General features: G+C 39.3%; 1 long non-coding RNA gene across 2 annotated transcripts in view; it reads right to left on the bottom strand.

The window, feature by feature from the left end:
- Window positions 1-12540, bottom strand: part of LOC134349367 (uncharacterized) — an 80451-nt gene extending 67911 nt beyond the window's left edge. For both annotated transcript variants that reach the window (XR_010018659.1, XR_010018658.1), the window contains exons 1-2: window positions 12442-12540; window positions 9816-9923 (exon numbers count right to left, since the gene is read on the bottom strand). This is a non-coding gene — a long non-coding RNA (uncharacterized LOC134349367). The remainder of the gene's footprint in view (window positions 1-9815; window positions 9924-12441) is intronic.
- Between the last annotated feature and the right edge of the window lie 7 nt (window positions 12541-12547).

Raw genomic sequence — 12547 nt, 5'->3', positions numbered from 1 at the left:
GTTGGAAGAGTCTCAGATGGAGACGAGAGGGTGTACAGGAGTGAGATCTACCAGCTAGTGGAGTGGTGTCACAGCAACCACCTTGCACTCAACATCAGTAAGACCGAAGAGCTGATTGCCAACTTCAGGAAGAGTAAAACGAGGGAACATGAACCAATCCTCATAGAGGGATCAGAAGTAGAGAGAGTGAGCAATTCCAAGATTCTGGGTGTCAATATCTCTGAGGATCTAACCTGGTTCCAACATATCCATGCAGCTATAAAGACGACATTATTAAGGATCCCTATCACCTAGGACATGCCTGTTCTCATTGTTACCATCAAGAAAGAGGTACAGAAGCCTGAAGGAACAGCTTCTTCCCCTCTATCATCCAATTCCTAAATAGACATTGAATCCGTGAACAGTACTTCATTTTTTTCTATTATTTCTGTGTTGGCACTATTTTTAATTTAACTATTTAATATACATATATATACTTACTGCAATTGATTTACCTATTTATTTTTTCTCTATATTAGCATGTACTACATTGGACTGCTGCCGTTAAGTTAACAAATTTCACGACGTATGACGGTGATGGTAAACCTGATTCTGACTCTGAAATTCACACAGATGCACATTATATTCTTTATTCACAGACAAGAAGTATTCGGGCTCAACCTACAATTTTATGCCACCATTTTCTGTAATGCCACTGCAGCTGAGCTAAGTCCCACAATGCCAATTTAAAACTATCCAATATTATAAACTTCATCAAAGTTTGACCTATTAAAACTGAATTCCTGAAATGTAGTCAGAGATTTAGCCAATTACAAATCTCACCTGCAATATGGCATGTACCAGTCAATATGGAGTTTGTGTAGTGCTTTAGATTAGCAAGTCACAGTAAATGTAACTGAAGACTTGGAACATTTAGTGGGAGGCACCTGTGTCGTAGTTTAATTTTGAAGTTTGAAGTGATTGTGAATGGAATGAAGAAAAGATATTGACAGAGATATCTGGTGGATTATTTTCTTAGCGTGAGTAGGAAGCAAGGCAAGCCTAGGTAGTTACAAATGAGAGACAACACACACAAAATGCTGGAGGAACTCAGCAGTTCAGATGGAGGGAAATAAACATTCAACATTTTAGATTAGATTAGATTTAACTTTATTGTCATTGTGCCGAGTACAGATACAAAGCCAATGAAATGCATTTAGCATCTGACCAGAATTGCAAAGAATAGTGTTATTTACAAAATAACTGCGAATAAAAGAAGTGCTACAGCACACAAATATAAAAGTGCTGAGACAGTCCAATATGGATGCAATACTGCTTAGCGCTGTGATGTGAGGTTCAGCAGTATCACAGCCTCAGGGAAGAAGCTCTTCCTGTGCCTGCTGGTGCGGGAGTGGAGGCTCCTGTAGCGCCTACCGGATGGGAGGAGAGTAAAAAGTCCATGGTTAGGGTGAGGTGCATCCCTGATAATGCCTGATAATGCATGATAATCCCTGATAATTTTGGGCCAAGACTCTTCATCAGGACTGGAAGGAAGGAGCAGAAGCTGGAATAACAAGGTGGGTGGGGGGAGAGGAGTTACAAACTGGCAGGTGGTAGCTGAGACCAGGTGAGGGGAAAGGCGGGTAGGTAGAGGGAAATTATAGAAGAAGTTGAGAGATGATTGGCTTTGGCTCCCATCCTTTCCAGTCCTGGTGAAGGGTCTCAGGCTGAAATGTTAACTGTTTCTTTCCCCTCCATTGAAGCTGCCTGACCTGCTGAGTTCCTCCAGCATTTTGTGTGTGCTGCTCAAGATTTCCGGCATCTGCGGAATCTCTTGCGACTGTGACAAAGGAGAGAGCTGGGGATGGCTGAGGAAAGTGGAATGGATGAGAAGGTGAGGAAGGAGAGAGAAAATGGGGAGGGCATTTGCTGGATCTGTAAGCTGAAAGTGAAGTAGGAAGTGCAGACAAGGACAACAATTCTATGTGATGCAAACAGGGAACGATGCTGAAGGGGAAATAACTGAGGCACACAATACAGGCATGGATTAGAAGGCAGAATCTGGGGCTCCAAGAAACATTAAAAGGAGAACAATGAGTCATAGAGGGAACAGGCCCTTTGGCCCATCTGCTTCTTCTGACCAAGATCCCCACCTAAGCTAGTCCAATTTGCTCGTGTTGTCCCATATCCCTCTAAAGCTTTCCTACCCATGTACTTGTCAAAGTCGTTTTTAAATGTTGTTAATGCACATGCCCTAATCACTTCCTCTGCCAGGTCATTACATATACCGACCACCCTCTGGGCGAAAAGTTACTTCCTCAGGCTCCTATTAAATCTCACTGCTCTCACCCTAAACCTATGCCTTCTACTTATTGCTTTCCCAACCCTGGGAAAAAGACTGTGCACATTCACTCCTCATGATTCTATACCCCTCTATAAAATCACCCCTCATTCTCCTCTGCTCCAGTGAGGTTTCTAACTGCTGAAGAGCTCAGTCTCTTGTGTCAAGTATTTGAAAAGAGGCCGCAATATAATGTAATAAGGACCTCTTCAGTCACTGACAAAAACCAATATGATTCGAAATTTAAAATAAAACAACAAGCAGAATCAAGGGTAGAAAATAGCCATGCATTCCACATGGCGTAAATGTATTCTTGCTTGTACTCTGCTCCTGCACTGCTAACTGGTTCACTGTGTACAATGAACATTGTGTTAGCTCAGCAACCTAGCTTTGCAAATAGTTTAGAAACCATTTAGAAAATTCCTGGCTTGCCACTTTAGACTTTGAAAGGATTGCATTTTCATCTTTGTGTGGGAAGTATTAACTTACTGAGGTCGGTAGTTGGTTAATTAGTGAACTGCTCAGATCTAGGATCAGCAAAGGTAGAGTGGGAAACCTGTGGGGATTTCCCATGCAAATGATGGGTCTGAAACGCATGCAATAACATTGCTAAAATACCGCTCTTTACCAAAACAGGCTAATCATAATAGCTTGCAAGTCGAAAAGCAGACAATGTTGCAAATTGGAAATAAAATCAGAAAGCAATGGAAACATGCAGCAAGACGGCCAGAACTCTGTCAAGAGCGACAGAGCTAACACTTCAGATCAATGACACTTCATCAGGATGATAATGGATTTGTTGGAAACACCCTTGCAAACCTGAACAGCATGATATTATAGTCTATTTATAGTCTATCTACTGTGATGTAAAGGAGATAATGCTTATTAAGGTATTGGCTTCAGGCAGAAGGCATATTATCACATAGTCATTTATAATACAGTTTGTTGGCATGTAAACCATATATGAAGTTATCATAGCACATGATAAACCTGCTTCATTTGATACAAATCAATTTTATTACAAAGTGATTTTTGTGTTATTGATTTTCTTGTGTGACCGTAGGTTTGCAAGATTTCTGTTGTAACACCTCCCTCTGAGTCACAGATATCATGGACAATTTTGCAAATATTAAATATTTCCTCACTATGCATTATTAGGAGGTTGACAACAGAGTACTGTTACAGCTAATTGGGTATAATCATGCTGCAGAGCAACCCCTTCTGAGAGCGAGTAATGCAAGTCACGGAAAGTTTGATCAGAGCTGACTAAAGTGCGGATAAAACACCAGGTCAGAACCAACACTGCAGAGGTACCCTTGCTGCCTTTGCTGGAAATTCAGGAAAACTGGAAGATTCCTGTTTTGAAGGTTTAGCGATCAATCCGTGATTATCTCTGAAATACAGTAAATATTTGAATCCTCATTAGCTACATCCAAAGCTGCATTTTATGATTATTCTGAATTCAACTCAGATATTTTAGGAACAGTTATATCTCAGCCTGGACTTTTAAACTATTTGTTTACATGCTGCTTTGTTATTGGCTGAAGCCATAGATTGGGCAGAAGCCCGTGTATATTTTTGATTTGCAAATTCACTGCATGCAGCACTATACAAAAGATAGGCTATAAGCTTCCATGCATTAGTATGCACAATCAGTCGGCAAGAACACAAGAGCTCTAAAGATTCATTCAGACTGTGCCATTACTGGCTATGTCTCACTGCCTTAAATATAAATAACCCTTTAACTAGTCATTTGAAAACCTCCTGCTGTGGTCTACTACTCCACCCAGACAATACTGATTTAGTTTGAAATGGCATTCTGGCTGGTAAAAGGGATCTCTCTTTATTTCCTAATGTGCCCTAAATGTAGAGTTGGCACATGAAAGAATAATTTCACTTGTGTGAGGAAACACTCTCCCAGAATATGCTATGATACAGAATGTACTAACAGATACTTAGTGTCAAAGCAAGCAAATCTATGAACGACAAAGCTTCCACAGAATAGTTCCAAACAATGTGGTTGAATTAGAGCAGTGGTTCCCAAACCTTTTTGGGTTATCACCCCAACACACATCAAAGTTGCTGATGAACACAGCAGGCCAGGCAGCATCTCTAGGCAGAGGTGCAGTCGACGTTTCAGGCCGAGACCCTTCGTCAGGACTAACTGAAGGAAGAGTGAGTAAGGGATTTGAAAGTTGGAGGGAGAGGGGGAGATCCAAAATGATAGGAGAAGACAGGAGGGGGAGGGATGGAGCCAAGAGCTGGACAGGTGATAGGCAAAAGGGATACGAGAGGATCATGGGACAGGAGGACTGGGAGACCGCTTTGCTGAACACCTACGCTCTGTCCGCCAGAGAAAGCAGGATCTCCCAGTGGCCACACATTTTAATTCCACATCCCATTCCCATTCTGACATGTCTATCCACGGCCTCCTCTACTGTAAAGATGAAGCCACACTCAGGTTGGAGGAACAACACCTTATATTCCGTCTGGGTAGCCTCCAACCTGATGGCGTGAACATCGACTTCTCTAACTTCCACTAATGCCCCACCTCCCCCTCGTACCCCATCTGTTACTTATTTTTATACACACATTCTTTCTCTCACTTTCCTTTTTCTCCCTCTGTCCCTCTGAATATACCCCTTGCCCATCCTCTGGGTCCCCCCCGCCCTTGTCTTTCTTCCCGGACCTCCTGTCCCATGATCCTCTCATATCCCTTTTGCCTATCACCTGTCCAGCTCTTGGCTCCATCCCTCCCCCTCCTGTCTTCTCCTATCATTTTGGATCTCCCTCTCCCCCTCCAACTTACAAATCCCTTACTCACTCTTCCTTCAGTTAGTCCTGACGAAGGGTCTCGGCCTGAAACGTCGACTGCACCTCTTCCTAGAGATGCTGCCTGGCCTGCTGCGTTCACCAGCAACTTTGATATGTGTTGCTTGAATTTCCAGCATCTGCAGAATTCCTGTTGTTTGGGTTATCACCCCCTTGGCTCTCAGACCACATCCCCAGACTTTTCTTAAAATCTATAAAGAGTTTTGATTTACGATGTACAGTGAAAGAAGGTAAGTACTGCAAATCCAAAGCATGACAAATAATTGCAAAAGGTATTCAAATCTATTTAAAGCTACAAATAAAATTATTTCTTCATTAAATTACAGCAAAATCAATTTTCATCCACATTTTTAGAGTGTGTATCAGTAGTCTAACTATTCATTACTTTTTCACCTTTCAATGAGGTAATGGGCTCGGTGCAGTGATATCAGCTTCTGAACATCAGGCTGAGTGTTGGAAAGGCAATAAAGAACATCTTGACCTTTTTCCACAGTGCACAATAACATTCAGAGATTTCTTTCTGCAACCAAAAGTCTTGATATGATTTTTGAGCCTCAGCTTCAGCTCAAAGTCATTTTGTAGTGAGATCAGTTCTTCCCCAATCCTTCCTGTTAATTGCTCATTACAAGATTCAGGAATGGATTTATTACCCAGTCTGGAATTTGGATTGACAGAAGATCCTGAAATTTCTCCGACATGTCTTTATGTCACTCACCCAGGTTGGCAGAGAATACTTGAAGATTGTCATCTGGTTTTCTTTCTTTATCTTCCAACTCGGAGAGGCTCAGAAATTGGAAAATGTCACAATGGCCAGTGTTCCATTTAAGTCGGGTTAACTTGGACAGAAATGTGGAGCTGACTGGTTTGACTTTGTTAAGGCTCACGTAACTTCTTTGCAATTGAAAACTAATTTTATTAAACTTTGTGAATCGACATATAGTCATAGAGTCATAAAAAGAACAGTGCAGAAACAGGCCCTTCAGCCCACCTGGACCATGTTGAACCATTTAAACTGCCTATTCTCATCAACCTGCACTTGGACTATAGCCCTCTATCCAAATGGATCTTAGACCAAGCTTGCATGCAGCTCTTGTGCTGGCAGCTCATTCTACACCTTCACGACCCTCTGAGTGAGGAAGTTTCCCATCACGTTCTCTTAAATGTTTCACCTTTCACCCTTCTCCCATGACCACTGGTTGTAGTTCCATCCAACCTCAGTGGAAAAAGGCTGATTGCATTTACCCTAACTACACCCTTCATAATTTTGTGTACCTCTGCCAAACCTCCCCTCAATCTTCTATGTTCCAAGGAATAAATTTCTACCCTATTCAATCTTTCCTTATAACTCAGGTCCTCCAGTTCCAGCAACATCCTTGTAAGTTTTCTCTGCACTTTTTCAATCTTATTTACATTTTTCCTGTAGGTAGGTGACCAAAACTGTAAACAATACTCCAAATTAGACCTCACCAATATCTTATACAACTTCAACATAACATCCCATCTCCTGTACTCAATACTTTGATTTAAGAAGGCCAATGTGCCAAAAGTTTTCTTTACGAACCTATCTACTTGTGACGCCACTTTCAATGAATTATGGACCTCTATTCCCAGATCCCTTTGTTCTACCACACTCCTCAGTGCCTTACCATTCACTGTGTAAGTCCTACCTTGGTTGGGCCTACCGATGAGCAACACTTCGCTCTTGTCTGCATTAAATTCCATCTGAATTGAATTGAAATGAATAATTCTGACAAACATGCAATGTCATGCCTAATATACTTGACTTTATTAGTTAATGATGCATTTGAGACTTCAAAGAATTTTATCGCAGTTTCAAATCATGTATAAAGCACTTCAGGTAGTTTCATTTTGAGAGCCATCTGACTTCTGTGTGCAACAGCAAGCATTCAAAACTGTTCATTATTTTCAATACAAAGCTCTCAGAATAGTTGAGAATTGAGAGCATGGGACTTAATTTTATTTACCGCTGTGATATCGGTATTTGATGATGTGCAGCAAATCACTTGGGATTTTTGCAACATGTCGAAAGTTCAAAGTACATGCACATCACCATATACAAACCTGAGATTCATTTTCCTGCAGGCATTCACAATAGACACAATAGAATCAACGAATGAAAGACCGCTCCCAAAAGGACGGACAAACCATTGATGTTCAAATTGTGCAAATACAAAAGAAAAACGAGAAAGACAAACAAGCAAGCAAACAAACAAACAAACAAATAAATAAATAAATACATTAAGAACATGAGATGAAGGGTCTTTCAAAGTGAGTCCATAGTCCGTGGGAACAGTTCAGTGATGGGGTGAATGAAGTTGAGTGAAGTTATATCCTCTGGTTCAAGAGCCTGATGGTTGAGGGGTAATAACTGTCCCTAAACCTGGTGGTGTGAGTCTTGAGGCCCCTGTTCCTTCCTTCTGATGGTAGCAGTGAGAAGACAGTATGACCTGGATTTTGGGTGTCCTTGATGATAGGAGCTGCTTTCCTGCAACTGAATCCCATGTAGATGTGCTCAGTGATGGGGAGAGCTTTATCTGTGATGGACTGGGCCATATCCATAGCTTTTTGTGGGCGTTTATATTCAAGGGTAGTGCTGTTTCCATACCTGGCCACGTTGCAACCAGTCAATATACTCTCCACCACACATCTGTAGAAGTTTGTCAAGGTTTTAGATGACATACTGAATCTTCACAAACCTCTAAGAATGTAGAGGCACTGCTGTCTGTCTGTCTGTGAATGGTAAATATGTTAAGTACAGCTTTTTTCAAGAAATTAATAGCCCTACAGTTGTATCCTGTCATTGATAATGCCCTATCTGTTGCACAATCAAGATTTTTTGTGAGCGGAATGTCCTCCTCTTTGAGAAATTGCTCAACAACCTGAAATTTTGACTCCCCCTTCATATCTGTTTCTAGTCCTTTTGCAAGTAACAACCCTTGAATCATGCTTTTATGCTTTATGAAGCAACATAACCAAGAAGCAAAGATTGTTGCCTGGCAAAGTTGACTCATCCAACTCCAGAGCAAATTCTGTTTTCCTAAGTATGTTGCATAAAGTGTCTTCCACATCCTCAGACATTTAATCTGTTCCTCTTTGAACAGAGTTGTCGCTGAGTGGAATCAATTTAATTATTTGGTCTGGTGATTTATGCAAAACTGTACTCAGATCATCCCTCATTGCTGGTCGAATCAGTTCTTCTCCAATTGTATGGAGCTGTCCAGATTTAGCAATGAGCGATGAAACATTGTATGAAGCATGCAAACCATCACTGTTTTGTTGTGAAGTGCCATCAAACATGTTTTGAAGTGCTTTTCCATTTCCGAAAGTTTTCTCGAAATGAATGAAAATAAGCCAAGTTCCTGTTTGCCTGATCAGAGTGTATTCTTTCCAAATGTTTAAGGAGCCTGGATGATTTCATTGCCTTTTTGAGAAACACTGAATTACACAAACCAGTATATTTCATTCTCCACTGAATGCCACAATAGAATCTTTAATTTTTGTTGCATTTTTCAATCCTGCAAACTGTCTTGCTAATAAGTGGGCAGAGCAAACTTGTTTTTTTTAAATCTCACCATATTTCTTTGTAAGCAGCCATCCACAGCTGATATATTCTGCTTATTGACAATTTTTGCTCTGGCATACAAAAATTGATGTGCAATGGGGAAACTAAAGCCAAGGTGAATCCCAACTCTTTATGTCTTTTCTAATTTGTTCCATTCTTTTAAGCTAAAAATACTTCATTTTTGGGAATAAGTGGGTGATCAGTTCCCACTGATCAATGTGAAGAGCTTTAACACCGAGGGGTAAAATATTTTCTTTTTGAAATCTACATTAGAACCCTGAGGCCGAGTGAAGTAGAGATTGCACAGCCTACATATTAAAGAATTCCTTCAACAGTAGATACTCGTGCAATGTGTTAATGCCACAGGGTGCGCAGTTTAAACTGAAGGACAAATTCTAATTAAGGACTTGCCCCCACTCCCACCACTTCCCAATAGGGACAACTTGCAAGGTCAAAGAAGATTAGTGTTTACTCTTAGATTGATTCGTGACTCTTTATTACATTTATGTATTGTTTTTAAATTGTTATATTTACATACTTTACACCTGAGTTCCCCACAAGTGGGTTTTCTGATTAATTTCCCTCCTTAATTTATTTATAGTTTGACTCTGGGCATGGGTTTGGGTAACTCTAATTTAAACCAAATGCAGCAAGAAGATTTTAATCTTGCCTGAGCTTAGCAATTAACACAGATAATGCTAGTGACTAGTTATTGCTCTCTAAGCCCAGTAAATCTGATGCAAATAAAAACAGAAAATGCTGAGGATTGTTAGGTCAGGTACCTTCTGTAGGGAGAACACAGAGTTGATGTCTCACGTCCATGACTTTTCATCTAATGTTTTGACTTTAGATTTCTGGCATGTGCAGCCTTCTTGGTTTTTTAAATCTAAATCTGATGCCTTTCATTCAGGCTCATAAATGAATCTGCCAATTTCCTTGGTCTATTTGCTTCTATTTCCCCATTACAGATTTTTTGGTAACTCATTCGTATTCTTTTAAAAGATAGAAAGAGACCATTTGGAGTCTACCTTGGCTCTCAGCAACCACATCAGTCTCAAACCCCCTCAATACTCTACTCACTCTCAAATATCCATCAGCTCCACCCGGTTCTCCTACCATTCATTTTCCATAAAATACCATTCTCCAGTGGTCGATCACAGTAGTCCATTAACCAGTTCATTTTGGGATCTGGGAGGAAACCAAAGAATTTATAATCTCAGGAAGAATGAGTAATCTGTGCTACCTGTGAGCAAGCAAATCTCAAGGTTGTATAATTTATACATTCTTTGATAATAAATGGACTTGAAACTTGAACTTGGAACTGCACACTAACAGCGCTGGGTGTCAGTATCAAACCCAAGACATGGAAGCCATGAGGTAATAGCGCTACATATTGCCTAGATATGAGTTATCATGCTGCAAGTCTTCAGTCCCTATCATAAACAATGCACCTTAGTCATTGACTCCATCCAGACTGCTAAAGTCTGCAAACATATTTTTATAAACAGTCTTTGCACTGAATAATGATTGGACAGCAATTGCAGGAGCAAGGATGCTAATAGTGATTTATAAGTACATTATTTCTGCAGTCTCCAAACCCATCAGTCACATCTCATACAGCACATCTACAAACAGTTAATTATTTTCACATCATCATGGAAGTTTGGAGTATTGCCAAGGTATTCAAATTAATTATTTTGTTACTTTATATAAGAGCACAAAGAACTGGAGCAACTGCAGTGAATTGGAGCCCCTTGTTTCATTAGTAGTGGAGTAGTTTAATAATTGACAATGCAATTGGAAACTTAATAAACAATGTTGCTGACATTTTACTTGCTAGATAGGCATTATCATACCATTCATATCAGCTTCAGTTTCAACAGATATTCTGGCTGATCAGTTTGAAATATTATCCACAAGCTATTGTCAGACATTAAATTAGACCTTCATTATTTCTCAAAAATAACATCATTAGACTTCCTGCAAAAAAGATCTCTTTGCTTTAAATTCTTTATGCGTCCTCTACAAACATTTTGGATTAAGTTTCCAATGCAACTAGTCTATAGTTATTGTTAAGTATATTTAATTATAACAATGGTGAAAGCTGACTTGATTCAATGGTGCAATCATCCATAACCAGGTGTGCCTTGCGCAAATGAGAGCAAACATGTAGTCAACATTAGATATTGAATTGTCCTTGAATGTATATTGATTATGGAAAATAAATAAAAGTCATTTCATGAATAAACAGAGACAAATATACTGAAGATTGGCATGCCAGAAATGTTGCTTATGATTGATTTATCTACAGAAAGCACTTTGAATTTCAAAGCACCCAGACCCTAATTATAAATCAAAGGTATGCCTATAGTGCTCTGATCATTAATTTAGCAACCTACAATAAATTTAAATTGGGAAGACTTTTAGTAAATGTCAGATTATGTAATGTTTTGTTTTTTACTTTTAGTTAAAGAAAATGATGTTATGATATTCAAATTGCTAACAATAACACTTGTTAAGCTCCTGTCATACAGAAAGAAAATGCACAATTATTACAACTTTAAATGTATCCAGTTGTTGATCTGGTATTGGCTTAATGGTTATGAAATATCTAACACCCACTCTTATTATTGTAATTCCCAGGAAAACTTGGTATGCTCTGCATCTTTTCTTTGATTTGCAGATTGTTCTTTGATTATAAAATGTTTCCCAAGTGACTCACAAAGGCTGCAGGCTTTAAAAAACTTCAGCACTTAAAAAGTGCAAAATATCCCACATCATAGAGATGCCATTATCTTTGGCAGTAGGGTGCATAGAAATTATACTAATAATCTGAACAGCCACTTTATTTTTGCAGAATGTTATGTAGTAGAATCAATATTGGTAATTTCAGTATTTAAAGATTGTGTCCCAAATTAATTGATTTTCTCATGAAGACAAAACTAATTGGCTCTCGGAATAAAGGGAAAGGAAATGCAGAGCTATATAGGGAAAGACTGAGGAAGTAATTAGGCAACTCATTCAGAAATACAGCATAGACAAAATGAGTCAGACGGGGCTCCTCTATTTACAATAATTTGATTATATACAGATTAAAAGAAATATATAACTTTTCACTTGCTTCTGTGGATTTTATAATGTTATTTTTGCTAAGCAGTGAGAATTGTGGCCTTCTTCAAGACAAATAGGCCCCAAGTGATTAATAAACCATGCACCTTGAGGGAGCTGAGTTACCTTCATCTGATGTTATTATTCAAGTCCTTCAGCAGACTCAATGCTTCATGCTGTTTTCTATCACTGACATGATTAGAGTGACTAACTTCTCACAATCAAATTCCCTGGCAATGTCCTTCATTCCTCCTGTTTTAACCAAGATCATTTTTAAATCAATAGGGCAGAGAACACCGAATCACTAATCTCATAAACTTCTTAACAAAAGAGGAATGTCATTCCTAGAGACGTTATTTTTTCTGCAAATTTAGATTGCTACATTTGCTCAATAATTTTGCATGAGTATTACAAATGTTTAGTAACTGATTATAACTCCTTTAGAATTCTATTTTCTCTCACAGAACTTGGCATTTTACATGACTCAGGAACTCTAATATCTTGTAGTTTGAAGATATCCATATTGGCCTAAAACTCAAGATGTCCCAATCGTTCAAGGTGACACCTTGAGCTGCTCAAATCACAAATGAATACATACCAGAATCAAGTACATTTGCAGATTAAGTTCTTATCTCTGGGCCTGCTCTCAAATCCTTGAACGATTATCCTAGACCCAGTCTTGCAGGGTGGCCGGGACAGAACAC

This window comes from Mobula hypostoma, chromosome 7 (genome assembly GCF_963921235.1).
Source record: "Mobula hypostoma chromosome 7, sMobHyp1.1, whole genome shotgun sequence".
Classification (NCBI taxonomy): domain Eukaryota; kingdom Metazoa; phylum Chordata; class Chondrichthyes; order Myliobatiformes; family Myliobatidae; genus Mobula; species Mobula hypostoma.
The sequence above is the reverse complement of the archived record's forward strand: the minus strand, read 5'-3'. Positions and strand labels throughout refer to the sequence as shown.